The sequence below is a fragment of the Capsicum annuum genome, chromosome 10 (assembly GCF_002878395.1).
Source record: "Capsicum annuum cultivar UCD-10X-F1 chromosome 10, UCD10Xv1.1, whole genome shotgun sequence".
NCBI lineage: Eukaryota > Viridiplantae > Streptophyta > Magnoliopsida > Solanales > Solanaceae > Capsicum > Capsicum annuum.
Genome location: NC_061120.1, coordinates 152,120,310 through 152,132,337, shown reverse-complemented (window position 1 = coordinate 152,132,337; position 12,028 = coordinate 152,120,310). Strand labels below are relative to the sequence as shown.

The following is a 12,028-nucleotide window of genomic DNA, read 5'->3' as shown; positions in this document are numbered from 1 at the left end:
TATTCCTAATTTAAATTTTAATTACTCTATAAATTTTTATTCATTTTGATAAATTTGAACAATTATACGAGCTTATTAAATGCTACAAAAGTGACGAGTAATGAAAAAATGATAGTGACACCATAAAAACTATTTATACAATCAAGTTCAAAATTGATGCAAAGATTTATTATCTTTCTATTTTGGAGAAATATTTATTAGTCGTACTTTAGATTTTCATTTTTTCTAACAAATTTATCATGGACATAAAATTTTATTTTTCCTAACAAACTTATCATGGAAAAGTTATTAAAGTATGTTTACATTTCCTTTCTAACTTAATACATGCTTAATTGTTAAATAAAAAAATATTTTTATATTTAGCTGAAAATATTTGAAAATTTATTATTTTAAAAATACAATTTGACTCTCCAAATATTAATGATACTAAATAATGAAAAGAGAGTAATTCTTTTTCACATTTTTTTATGATGATTTTTTTTTGACAAAAAAATGAGATTACAATATTTTATGAAATTTAGAACAAAATAAGTAATTTAACATAAAATATTAGAGTTTCATGCACATTTAAGAAATATCAACATAAATTTCTTAACATATATTTTTAGTTAAAAAAAACTAATAAAGTTCACAAAAAAATTAGTAACTTTTAATTTCTTTTATATGATTTAATATGAAGGAAAATAATTAAGCTAAATATTGTGAAGGGTATTTTAGTAAACAAACAATATATTTTTACAAACAATGCACTACATATTATTTTTAGTACCACAAACTAAACAACTAATAAAAAATAATACTACAATAACTTATCTCAGAATAACTAATCCCAGCATAACTAATCCCGATATAATTTGTTTTCAAACCAAACGACCCCTTAAAGAATGTGCTATATAAATTGAAATGGGGGAGTACTATATATAATACCAGATAAAATAAAGTACTTTTTAAGAAAATTTGTGTTAATCGTTTAGACCATTTTATTCAACAAACGACCCAAATGGCCGAGTCCACAAATTCACAAAACAAAACAAAGTAGCCGTTTGGTCATGAAAATTAAATTTTTTTGGAGTTGGAGTTGAAGTTAGAGTTGAAATTGGAGTTGGAGTTGTGTTTGACATGTTTTTTTTGAATTTATTTTTTTGACTTTTGAAAAAACTTTTTTAAATATAATTTTATACCCTAACTTTTACAAACTATCAAAATCACCCAATTAAAATTTACATACTAATGGAAAAAGAACACAATTAGCCACTATTATAAAAATAATATCATATACATGGTCATATTTAATGAATTTCAATTATGACATATATAATATTTACATTAATAACCGTTTTCTCATATTTGAAATTTTAAATATGGATGTTATATTAACAGATCGCTGCTTCCTGTTTTTTAGGTAGCAAATATTATCTTTCAAACAAATTTTTTTTTTTAGAAATTTATTTAATTTATTTCCTTCATTTTCCCTTCCTAAAAAATAGGAAATGCTGAGTTGTTATTAAATTTTAGGGTGCCACTAATTTATTCCTTTAATTTTTTTATACATGAAAGATTTTACTGTGTGTGAATAAATTATTTCTATGTAAAACATGCTTTGCATATTTATGGTAGATTATATCATATACCATAAATATATAAATATGCTTAGTATGTTTCTTTATATTTTGTATTTTTATATATGTGTGTATATGGTATATACATGATATAAACTTCATATATAACATACTTTGTATATTTATATTATAAATATGCTTAGTGTGATTCTTAATATTCTGTATATTTATATATGTGTATATGATATACATATGGTATAAACTTTATATAAAACATACTTTGTATATTTCTATTATAAATATAATACTTTATATATTTATGGGTATAAATATAAATTAGCAGTAAAATAATATCTTAAATAAGGAAGAAAATTAAATAAGGGATAAAAATAATGATAAGAGAGAAAAAGAGATATATATTAATTAGGATAACAGTAAATTTGAAATTATAATTATATTATTCTTTAAAACAGTTATATACGTAATATTGAAAAAATAATGTTATAAGTAGAGTTTATGTAAAAATTTAAAAGATTGGGTTATATGTAATAATAATAAAAATTGGAATTGGAGTTGAAAAAAAGTAAAAACAACAAAAACCTGTTTTCCTTTTCAGAAAAAGTTTTTGAAATTATTTTTCGAATTTTTATGGCCAAATACCATAATTTTCAACTCCGAAAAAATTTTCATGGCCAAACGGGCCCAAAATAAAAGAAACCGGTCCAAGAATGTGACCCGATCCGTAAAATAGGAAGCTGGAAAGTTTCTATTGATGTATATCTATCAATGGTCAATGTTCAAGTATCAGGTACTCTTCTCTTGAGTTCGTCGCCATCTGATAAATGATGTCGGAGTGTTTTCGGTGAAACTCGAAGCTGCAACTCCTTCTCATATAGATCTTGTTCCAACTGGAGCCTCTCAAGGTGTTGATGCAGTTCTGCCTGAGCTCTGTCTATATGCTTCACTGTTACTAGGTAAGAGAATCTCTTCTTCTATTTGCTTCGTCATGTCATTTGTTATTGACCTCGTTTCTGCCTCCTCAGGTGGTCAAGGATCCTCCTTACATGGACAGAAGGATATCGGTTCACCCAGATTCGTGGATGATTGAGGATAGGTCAGTCTCAACTCTTCTGCTTCTACAACTGGTGGTTCAAGGCAATGTAACATTTTCCAGCCCTTTTTTTTGGTGAAGGTTTTGGATAGCTAGAACTTTATTTCTAGCTTTTATTTGCATAGTTGTAATGTCTCCTTCCGAGCGTATTCTTAATTTATCTTTATTGTGCTGGTGTTTTCGGATGATTGTAATTTCGTATTTATTCGCATCTCTCCTTTCATGTTGGGTTTTTACTGATATCTCTGCTTTCTTGCTCTTGTTCTTTATTTTTCTCATAGTGGTATTATCATGCGTCCTTTCTTCTTATTTGTGGAATTATTAATGTTTATCAATCGCCTTATTTGTATTAGGAGTTGCTGAAAATTGTGGAATTCTTTCGTGCTTTATGATTCCATAATTTCATTGGCTACGAAAACAGCTACAGTATCTCTTTCCCTAAATGTATCCTTGATTGTGACATTTAGCTCTTGAATGTTGTTTCTGGCGTCTTCAATTACCTTTGTTAGCTACCATGAAATTCTCCACTGTTATAGAATCATCTACTTAGAGCTAAATGAATCTGTTTCTAGGATGAATATTTTTATATTTTTCTCATAACAGTATTTCTAAACCTCTTTGATAGCAAATGATTCTGCTTCAGTGTTAGTGCTAATTCTCAAACCTTTAGCTCTAGCATATACCACATCTCCTTTGTCATTTTTTATGCAAAAATCATAGAAATTCATTCTCGAATTTTCTCTAAAAGCTCCATGTTGCACTTGACCTAGTTTGAGTCCTGGTCTCTCCAAAATCACACTATGATAATATAACTTGAGCTTATATGTTCTCATTCTTTCCACCACTTCTGACCATGTCCATGTATCCATCCTTATTCAAGGATACAAACTCTTGATCATTTTCTTCGTTTTCTCCTGGATTTGCATAATCATCCCTACATAAAGTATGGAGCCCCCGTATTTTATACAATTTCTCCTTTTCTACAATGTCCACATAATTATGGGTAGTACAACTTTGAATATCATCTTCAATTTTGTTGTTATTTTCTTAGTCCATCAGGCTACTATTAGTTGTTGTAGCTGAATGTCCTCCATGTGAATATCTGCAAAATGAGCAAACTATCTCCATAGCCTCATGGCTAATGGAGTTGTTAGAAAAACATGTCATTATTTTATCTCTTGTGCTTTCACAACACCAATACTTTAGCCAACTGAATTCTCATTCTTTTAAAATGGTCATCTCTTTGGATTCTTCTCATCCATAACCTCCATATGAAGAAATTGAACTTGAAAGGCAAAACTTTGGTCCAATAAAATCATAATCTCTTATTTTCTCCTTTCTATGTCAGGTTGTTTTCCAAGCTGATTTAACTGAAAATTGTCTATTTGTGGTTCCCATCCACCATGAAATGTCATTATGATGCCCCTTAGTTAGGGGTCTAGCAATTTTCATGATAAGCTCCACCATTTCTTTAAAAAGCACAGATAGAAGTAATTATTTGTCCCATTCTCAATTCCCGATAAAGTCCCTTACCTCTACTTCCTCCTCCTTAGCATCCTCTCCTTCCAGATAATATAGTGCCCCTTTCTCTGTTCAGTTATCAAATAAAAAATTAGAGTTGCTAGCCTTTACCTGCCAACTGATCGCTCCACCTCTTCCCTCGCTGTGATCATTTTTTCTCCAAACATGTGAGGCTCCAATTCCTTTAGTAAGTAAGGGATGCAATTTTTGGGAGTACTTATTCCACATGAAGAGCTCCACATAGAAGAAATAAATATTTTAAAATTTCACCATAATTTTACAAATAATGTTTAGAATCTATCATGCAATGATTTCAATTCAAATCCTCCCTGTCCTCCTAAATATCACACTGCATCCCAAGATAGCCAATGTTTATTCTTAGCCCCTGTAGCATTATCCCAAAAAAAATCTTGTGTAGGTGATTAACTACACTCACTGGTGAATTCATAACAGATAGAATATGAATAGGCACCGACTGTATGGCGCAGGAGCAATTCTTCCTCCATAAGATAGTAGTCATTCTCTGCTATGAATGTAGCTCTTCATCACCTTCTTAATTAAATCTTCATAGTGTCCCTTATTCTTTCTTCCATAAAAAATTGAGCATCACAAATAAGTAAAAGATAACTTGCTTTGCCTTATACATGCGATCCTCGTAATGTGGTTGCTCACCCTAGTAGAAATCTTTTCATGTAAGTACATAAAACTTTTATCCAAGTTGATCATTTGTCCAAAGACTTTCTTATAATTTCTCAACATTATCACCATCTTTCTCATTAAGATCTGTGCAGAACTGGATATTATTGTATCATCAGCATAAGAAAGATGATTAATATCATGATTTTACCTAGAAATTTCGTACCCTTTAAATAAAGTTTATATTAAAATAAAGTAAACAATCTGCAATATTGAAAATTTGTAAAATCATGAAATATAATAAAAAGTTTATAAGAATCCATTAATTAGAAAGAAGAATAGATTATTATGGGATGATAGTTGGATGACTCAGAAGGATAAGTTGAGACCTGCATAAGTAAGAACCTACCTCAGTCCCCATTCCTCAAATAACTACTTCCTTTATCGATTAGTTTTATCCTATCCGTTTCAATTTAGTTTACCTGATAAATTTTTGCAGTCTGTATACAAAGAATATTGTATATTTTTATAATTATAAACAATTTCACTTAAATAAATATATTAGATAATAAATTCATATTTTTTAAAATTTTCTATCAAATAAAATAAGAGAAATAGTCTCAAATTATCTATACTTTCATGAAACTTATTGTAACACACTTGAAATTTGCGAGGGTCCCATGACCCACCTGAATTATTTATTAGTATATTTTAATGACGTTTATAAGTTAATAAAAAATAAAAAAATACTAAAAAATTTTTTAGTTCAAATATATGTCAATAAAATGCGCTAATAAATAATTCAGGGGGTCATAAGACTCGCTCAAAGGTTTAGGGAGGTCATCATACTCCTACGAAATTCAGACGTATTACGATAAATTTCATAAATTTAAGAGCATTTTTCTATAAAATAATATCACATAAAATAATATTATTTTATGTGGTATGGCACCAAACTTTTATCTGTATTATTAATTATTAAAGCAGCGGCTCTTATCAAGGAAAGTTAGGTACGTACACCACATAAGTACGGGCATTAGTCATTAGAAATTAGTAGGACCACCAGAATATTTCTTTTCTTTAAGTTCCATTTGGGTCAAACATAATATTGCCACCAAAAAGTATCATCATTTCATATGCCTTTTATTTCGTCCCCAAAAGATTGTTTTGATTTAAAACACGAAAGTTAAATTAATTTAAAGAGATCATGAATAACTTATAAAAAAATAAAATTATTTATTTAAAAGTTATACAAAAATATTATTTCTTTTATTTTGATTTATTTGACTTATTTATTTTTTGTCCGTTATAAAAAAAAAATGACTATTTACTATTTTAACTACTATTTAATTTTAATTTTTCATATGACATTTTAAATCAGACACATTTTAAAACGTTTGACATATCTTTAATTATCTAATGGTAAGATTTAAAAATCTTTTTAAACTACTTTTCAAGTTAAAATAGATTAAATAAATTAAAAATAAATAAAGTATAATAAGGTATAGTAGTTAACAATTCAAAGTATTTTAAAAGGTATACTTTAAAAATTATTGTCTAACTATCCAAATAGAAGGATAACCTTTTTGGGATTGAAGAGGTAGTATTCATTTTCTTCTGAGGTTAATGCATTTCTATTTCTATATTATAGAAAGACCGGTTTCGACATGGGTGCTACATGTCAAAAAATTTTCATACCAAGGGTATATTAGTTATTTCACTAGGTTAATGCATTTTCTACAGAGCCCATGTATCTTTCCTTCAGAACAAGATGAATTGTTTCAATTTTGCTACTTTTCAGGTCTGCTGTTGAATCAGGTTTTTGTGAAAGATTATTTCATACTATACCATTTTCATTCTTTGATTATCATTTTTCTTGTATTTTGGGTTGTATTGTCTGAGTTTTACCTGAAGTTTCTTGATTCTAAAAAGACAAAGATTCAATTCGATTATTCTATTTTTAGGTAGATTAGATTGGTTGCTTGGGGTTTAATGGAAGAAGAAGACAAAATTATTTTTTCTTATTTCTACTTAGATTGGAGAAACTTTAAAATTAAGTATTACTTTACATGGATTTGGAAAATAACTTGGTAACAGTAATTGAAACAATCGATGTGAAATCCTTGGCAGAACCACTGAAATATCACTTGAAGAAAGACGTTAAAATTTTAACCGTGAATAACTAGGCGTTGTCTACCGGAGAAGCAGAAAGGTGACTTGAGACTATTTGTATCATGCTATGGAGGTGTTTGGTGATGAAAATTCAAATGCTAGCAGTGTTCTGTGAACAATTTTGGTAAGTGCTTAGAAACTTTTCTAGAATTATTAGTGTAAGTAATTGCAAATACTCAAATGGTTGATTGCTTATATTAGCAAAATTAATGCATTGTATATGTTTAGATGTAATGTGGTATTTTTGTTATTTTGTTTTGTATGACTAAAAGGCATAATTGTTAAGTACTTAGAAGGTTTAGAACTTTGATTCTAATTGAATATTAGATGTCTGGGTCTATTTTGCTAATTCTCATTGAGGAGAAAGGAAACAGTCTCTTTATACCGCAAATTAGAAATAAGGTTTACATGCATTTTTATCTTTTTTGGACTTCACTTGAGAAATCATTATGAGACATTGAGTGGTGAAGCCAGGAATTGGCAAAAGGCGTGCAAATTTTCTTATAGACAGTATCGTATAAGGCCTGCTTGTAAAGTACTTCTATAAAAGGTTCAAAACTTTGATTCCAACGGTATATTAGATGTGGTATATTTTACTTGTTGAAATTGAGAAGAATTAGGAAACAACCTTTCTATCCCGCAAAGTAAGAATAAGGTCCGCATACATTTTATCTTTTGTAAATTTCACTTGTGAAATCATAGTGTGAATGACGGAGATATCTTTCTTTTTGCTCATCTTTGTCTCCGCACATCTTTGTCTCCGCAAAACCTAATTCCAATTATAAAGTTGAAATCTTTTTCAGTTTTTCTCGGATATTTATTTATTTTCCTGTAATTTGGTTTCTTTTGGGGGGTTTTAAATTTAGACTGATTTCAAGAAGATATTAAGGAAGGATCTTTGTATTCTTTGTACTCTGTACACTTATTATACCCTTCCAGTTATGTTGTTAGGCTGATTTATTATTATAGAGTGTGGATTTGGATATTGTTTCTGCACATGCTTATTTTCTAATGTTCGCAAATCACTAATTTTAGTTTGAATGTGTTTATGGATTGCTAAGCTTTATTATTTAGTAATTTTTTGATGCGGTCTTACCATTTGCAGTAAAATCCTATTGAAATTAACTATGTCGTGAATCAGACTACTAAGGAATCATAGAGAGATTCAACTGAAGCAAGAAGAGAAATAGCTAAGCTACTAAAGACTGGTCAGGAAGCTACTACTGGAATTCGGGTATAAACTAAATCATGTTTTGCTTAAATTCCTCAATCACTGCTAATATCATTTTTGCAACGCTGTGTGTACGCATTTATATACTGAAAGTTCATCAAGTATTTTGATAGATGATTTTACAGTGCAATGATCTTGGTTCTGTTTTTTGCTTATTTAGTGAGAGAAGAGAGAATGATGGCAGCATAAGAGATAGCCAAGCTATTCTGTCAGCTAATACATGTTCCGTCTTTCAAGTACTGAAGCACAAAGGTAATGAGTTATCTCTGTTGTGTTGATGTTTTGGACCAAACACACAAATCCATACGTTTATTCTTGCCCGAATATAGATTCTGATTGGATTTCTATCTCTGGGTTGACCCGAACAACTTCAAAATTCCCTCTCTTCTCAACAACCTAACCCCCATTTAAATTTCCCTAACCCCCCGAAATAAATTAGCTCTCCATTCTTCTTCGGCCAATCACCGGTACAAAATCCTTCGATTTTTCTGCCAGTAAATCAGTCACACCGGAAAAAAAAAATCTATCACCCAGTGAAAAACAGGTTGAGGAAAGTCGATCGTATATTGTTCTCATCGAAATGGGTCACTGAGTCGACTTGGATAACTTGAGAAAGTCTGACCTAAAATGATCTCTGTGTTTATTTTTCTGAAAATTGATGCGTTTGTAGCTTACTTTGCTTTGCTTTTTTTTGTGTGTTAATGCAGTTTGGGGAGTTTGCTAGCTGAGCTGAAAGTTGACAAGAGTAGCAAAGAGTGAATTTTGTAAGGGACTGATCACGGTTACTGCTTGCTTGAGAGTGTAAGTCTTCATTATTTTTCCTTTTCTTTTAGAGTACATATGCATTGTTGGGGGATACATTTTTTGCTGTTGCATCTGCATATCCTAATACTTCTTCACTTAATAGTGCGATGTTAATCATCTTTCACAGTTTTATTTTGTGATCTAACATAGCTCTCAAGTGATTTTTATAATTTTAAGTACTCACTTTGATGGGAATTTAGAGGCATGTTAAGTTCCATTCAATATGGTAAAGTTGTCCATTCAGATTCAATGTAATCTCCACTGCAATTGTTTAGAGGCATCTCTATGTACTTACAAGCCCTTGAGATGATAAAACACGAAAATGATTAAAAAGAATTCATTTTCATGTTAAGTGGTGGTTCTGATTTTTATTGGCCACTAGATACCTGAGAAATACTGTAACCTTTACAAAACTGACCACCTTTTTTTACCCTACTTTTTGAGAGGCCTGATATTATTTGCACTACGTGAGACATAAACACATTTCAATTTCAAGTCCTAATAGTATGCTCTTTCAAAAGAAGTTTCAAAATGAAATTAACAAAATTTCTCATTTCTTCCTGCCTTGATATTGCATAGAGACAACTCCAGTAAAATTTGTAGATTCTTGAAAGAGTATTTAAAGTTGTTTATACCCTCGCTCGATCTTTGTCTTTAATTCAAGATTGATAATAGAAGGAGAACTTAAGAGTTGGTAATTTTTTTGGTATTCTTTGGTTTCTGAGTTGCTTCATATTTTATGATATTGCAGTTTGGAGGTGTTACTTTTGATTGGTTGCATTGGCCACAAGCTCATCAGTCCTTCAGCTATTGAGTATAGATAAAATCACTTGATGTGAAAAAAGACATTGATTTGTTGAAGTTGCATGCACACTCCACATCTCTACAATACTTTTGAAGAAAGGTGTAGGGAGGGGTCTCACGCCATTAACCATAACAAACATCATGTGTCGAGAAACCTTGAACAAAGAATCTTTGATCGAGGAGATTGTTCAAGAAGCACTGGACTTCGTACTTCCTAGATTCAAGTAAAGATGCACTCCTTGAGACCATCTAACATGTCACGTATCACTGCCTTGATGAAGTTGCCTGTTAACATTGGCATATAGGTGTACATAGGAGGAGAGTCTGCACACCTTTCGTTTGCATGCATCAACATCGAGAGAATATCCTAATTCATTGTTTTCAATTGATTTTCGCAGTTAACTGGAAATGACTAGCTAGGTTGTGACCAAGTTTTTCAATTGTCAAAAACCGTGAAGTTTGTTTGTTGTTAATCTTTCTATGTTGGATTAACTTAAAGTAACAATAGCCTTTTCCTCAAATAATGTTTTATGTTATGAGTATTAATTTGAAAAAACAATATTCTCTCTCTCAAATAATGCTTTATGTTATCGTTATACTTGTAAAAATGTTTACAGGAGTTGAGGTTGTTAACACCAAACGTGTTGGGAAATTGACATTGGGTCAATGTAGCTTATATATACTCAAAATATTTTAACATTGGGCCTGTGCTGACACGGGCAATGCTTTTGTAGTAGAAAGAGAGAATTAAGACATAAAATAATTTTGAGTTCTCAAACTTATTAATTATACAAAAAAGAATAATTTTATGTCGAAGGAAAGTAATTTTTTTGTTGAGCTTTAGATTTTTCAATAAATTTTGTTGAGCTTTAGATTTTTCAATAAATTCAGAGTTATACGATGTTGTTGAATTATTACATCTTAGAGGAGACAAATCAAAAATTATATTGCTGAATTTGAATAGATTAAATGCAGAGACAAATCAAAAATTATATTGCTGAATTTGAATAGATTAAATGCAGTGCACTTGAATCTCTTTAACGTGAGCAAAATATTTGTATCTCAATTTAAATATTTATTTATTTTAATTAATTTTATTTTTAACCATTAATTATAAAAATAATATATTTTTCAATACTTTCTTAAATTTCATATCAAATTGAATTATTAGAATATCAAATTCGAAAAAGTAACACTAGTAAAAAAAGAAGGCAAAATGTCCTATTGGACCCTTGTACTATGTTAGTTTTATAAGTTAGACACTTCTACTTACATGTTTGTCATCTGGACCTTTGAACCCATAAAAAAGCAACATTTCTTACCCTTTAACCGTTGACCTTGCCTATGTGGCAAGGTCATGGTGACTAGGACAAAGAGAGTGCATCCACTCGCCTAGGGATGCGAGTAGGGGTCAATTTTTAGCCAATTTTACATTAAAATAATTTTAAAAAAATAAAAATAATATTAAATTTTTTTTAAAAAATGAAAAAAGGATCCCTTTTTCCTACATCTTTAAAAATTTAAAAATATTTAAAATATTTTAAAAATTTAAAAATAATTTAAAAATATTTTTAAAATTAAAAAAAAGATTAAAAATATTTTTAAAATTTTTAAAAAAATTAAAAAAGAATCCTTTTTTTCCCTCCATCTTTATAAATTTAAAATATTTTTAAAATAATTTTAAAATACTTTTAAAATATTTTTAAAAACTAAAAAATCATTTTAAAAATATTTTTAAAAATTTTAAAAAAATATACTTTTTTCCCTCCCGACCCCACCCCAGCCCATCCCCACCCCCACACCCCCCAGCCCATCCTTTTTTCCTCCATCCTTTTTAATTTAAAAATATTTTTTAAAATTTAAAAAATATTTCCCACCCCAACCCCCTCTCCAGCTCCACCCCCAACCCAGTCTCCCCCACCCCCACACCTCTCAACCCCTTCTTTTTTTCCTCCATCATTTTTAATTTAATTTTTTTTAAAAAAAAATTAAAAATACTTTTAAAATTTAAAAGTAATAAACTTAAATTTTTTTCCCACCCCACCCCCCTCTCCAGCCCCTTCCCACCCCACTCAGCCTCACCCACCCTTCTCCCCCAGCCCTCCACCCCACCCCAGCCCGTCCCCAGCCCACCCAAACCCATATAACCCCTCCCCCTTCCCCAGCCCCCACCCCACCCAGCCCATCCCC

General features: G+C 30.2%; 2 long non-coding RNA genes across 2 annotated transcripts; both read left to right on the top strand.

Annotated features, from left to right (window-relative positions):
* Positions 1–2,321: 2,321 nt before the first annotated feature.
* Positions 2,322–2,910, top strand: LOC107845955. Its single transcript, XR_001667115.2, has 2 exons — positions 2,322–2,533; positions 2,603–2,910. It is a non-coding gene; the product is annotated as an uncharacterized LOC107845955 (long non-coding RNA).
* Positions 2,911–7,195: 4,285 nt separating this feature from the next.
* On the top strand, positions 7,196–10,373 carry LOC107845956. The gene is made up of 4 exons (XR_001667117.2): positions 7,196–8,233; positions 8,391–8,482; positions 8,938–9,031; positions 9,786–10,373. It is a non-coding gene; the product is annotated as an uncharacterized LOC107845956 (long non-coding RNA).
* The last annotated feature ends 1,655 nt before the right edge of the window (positions 10,374–12,028 follow it).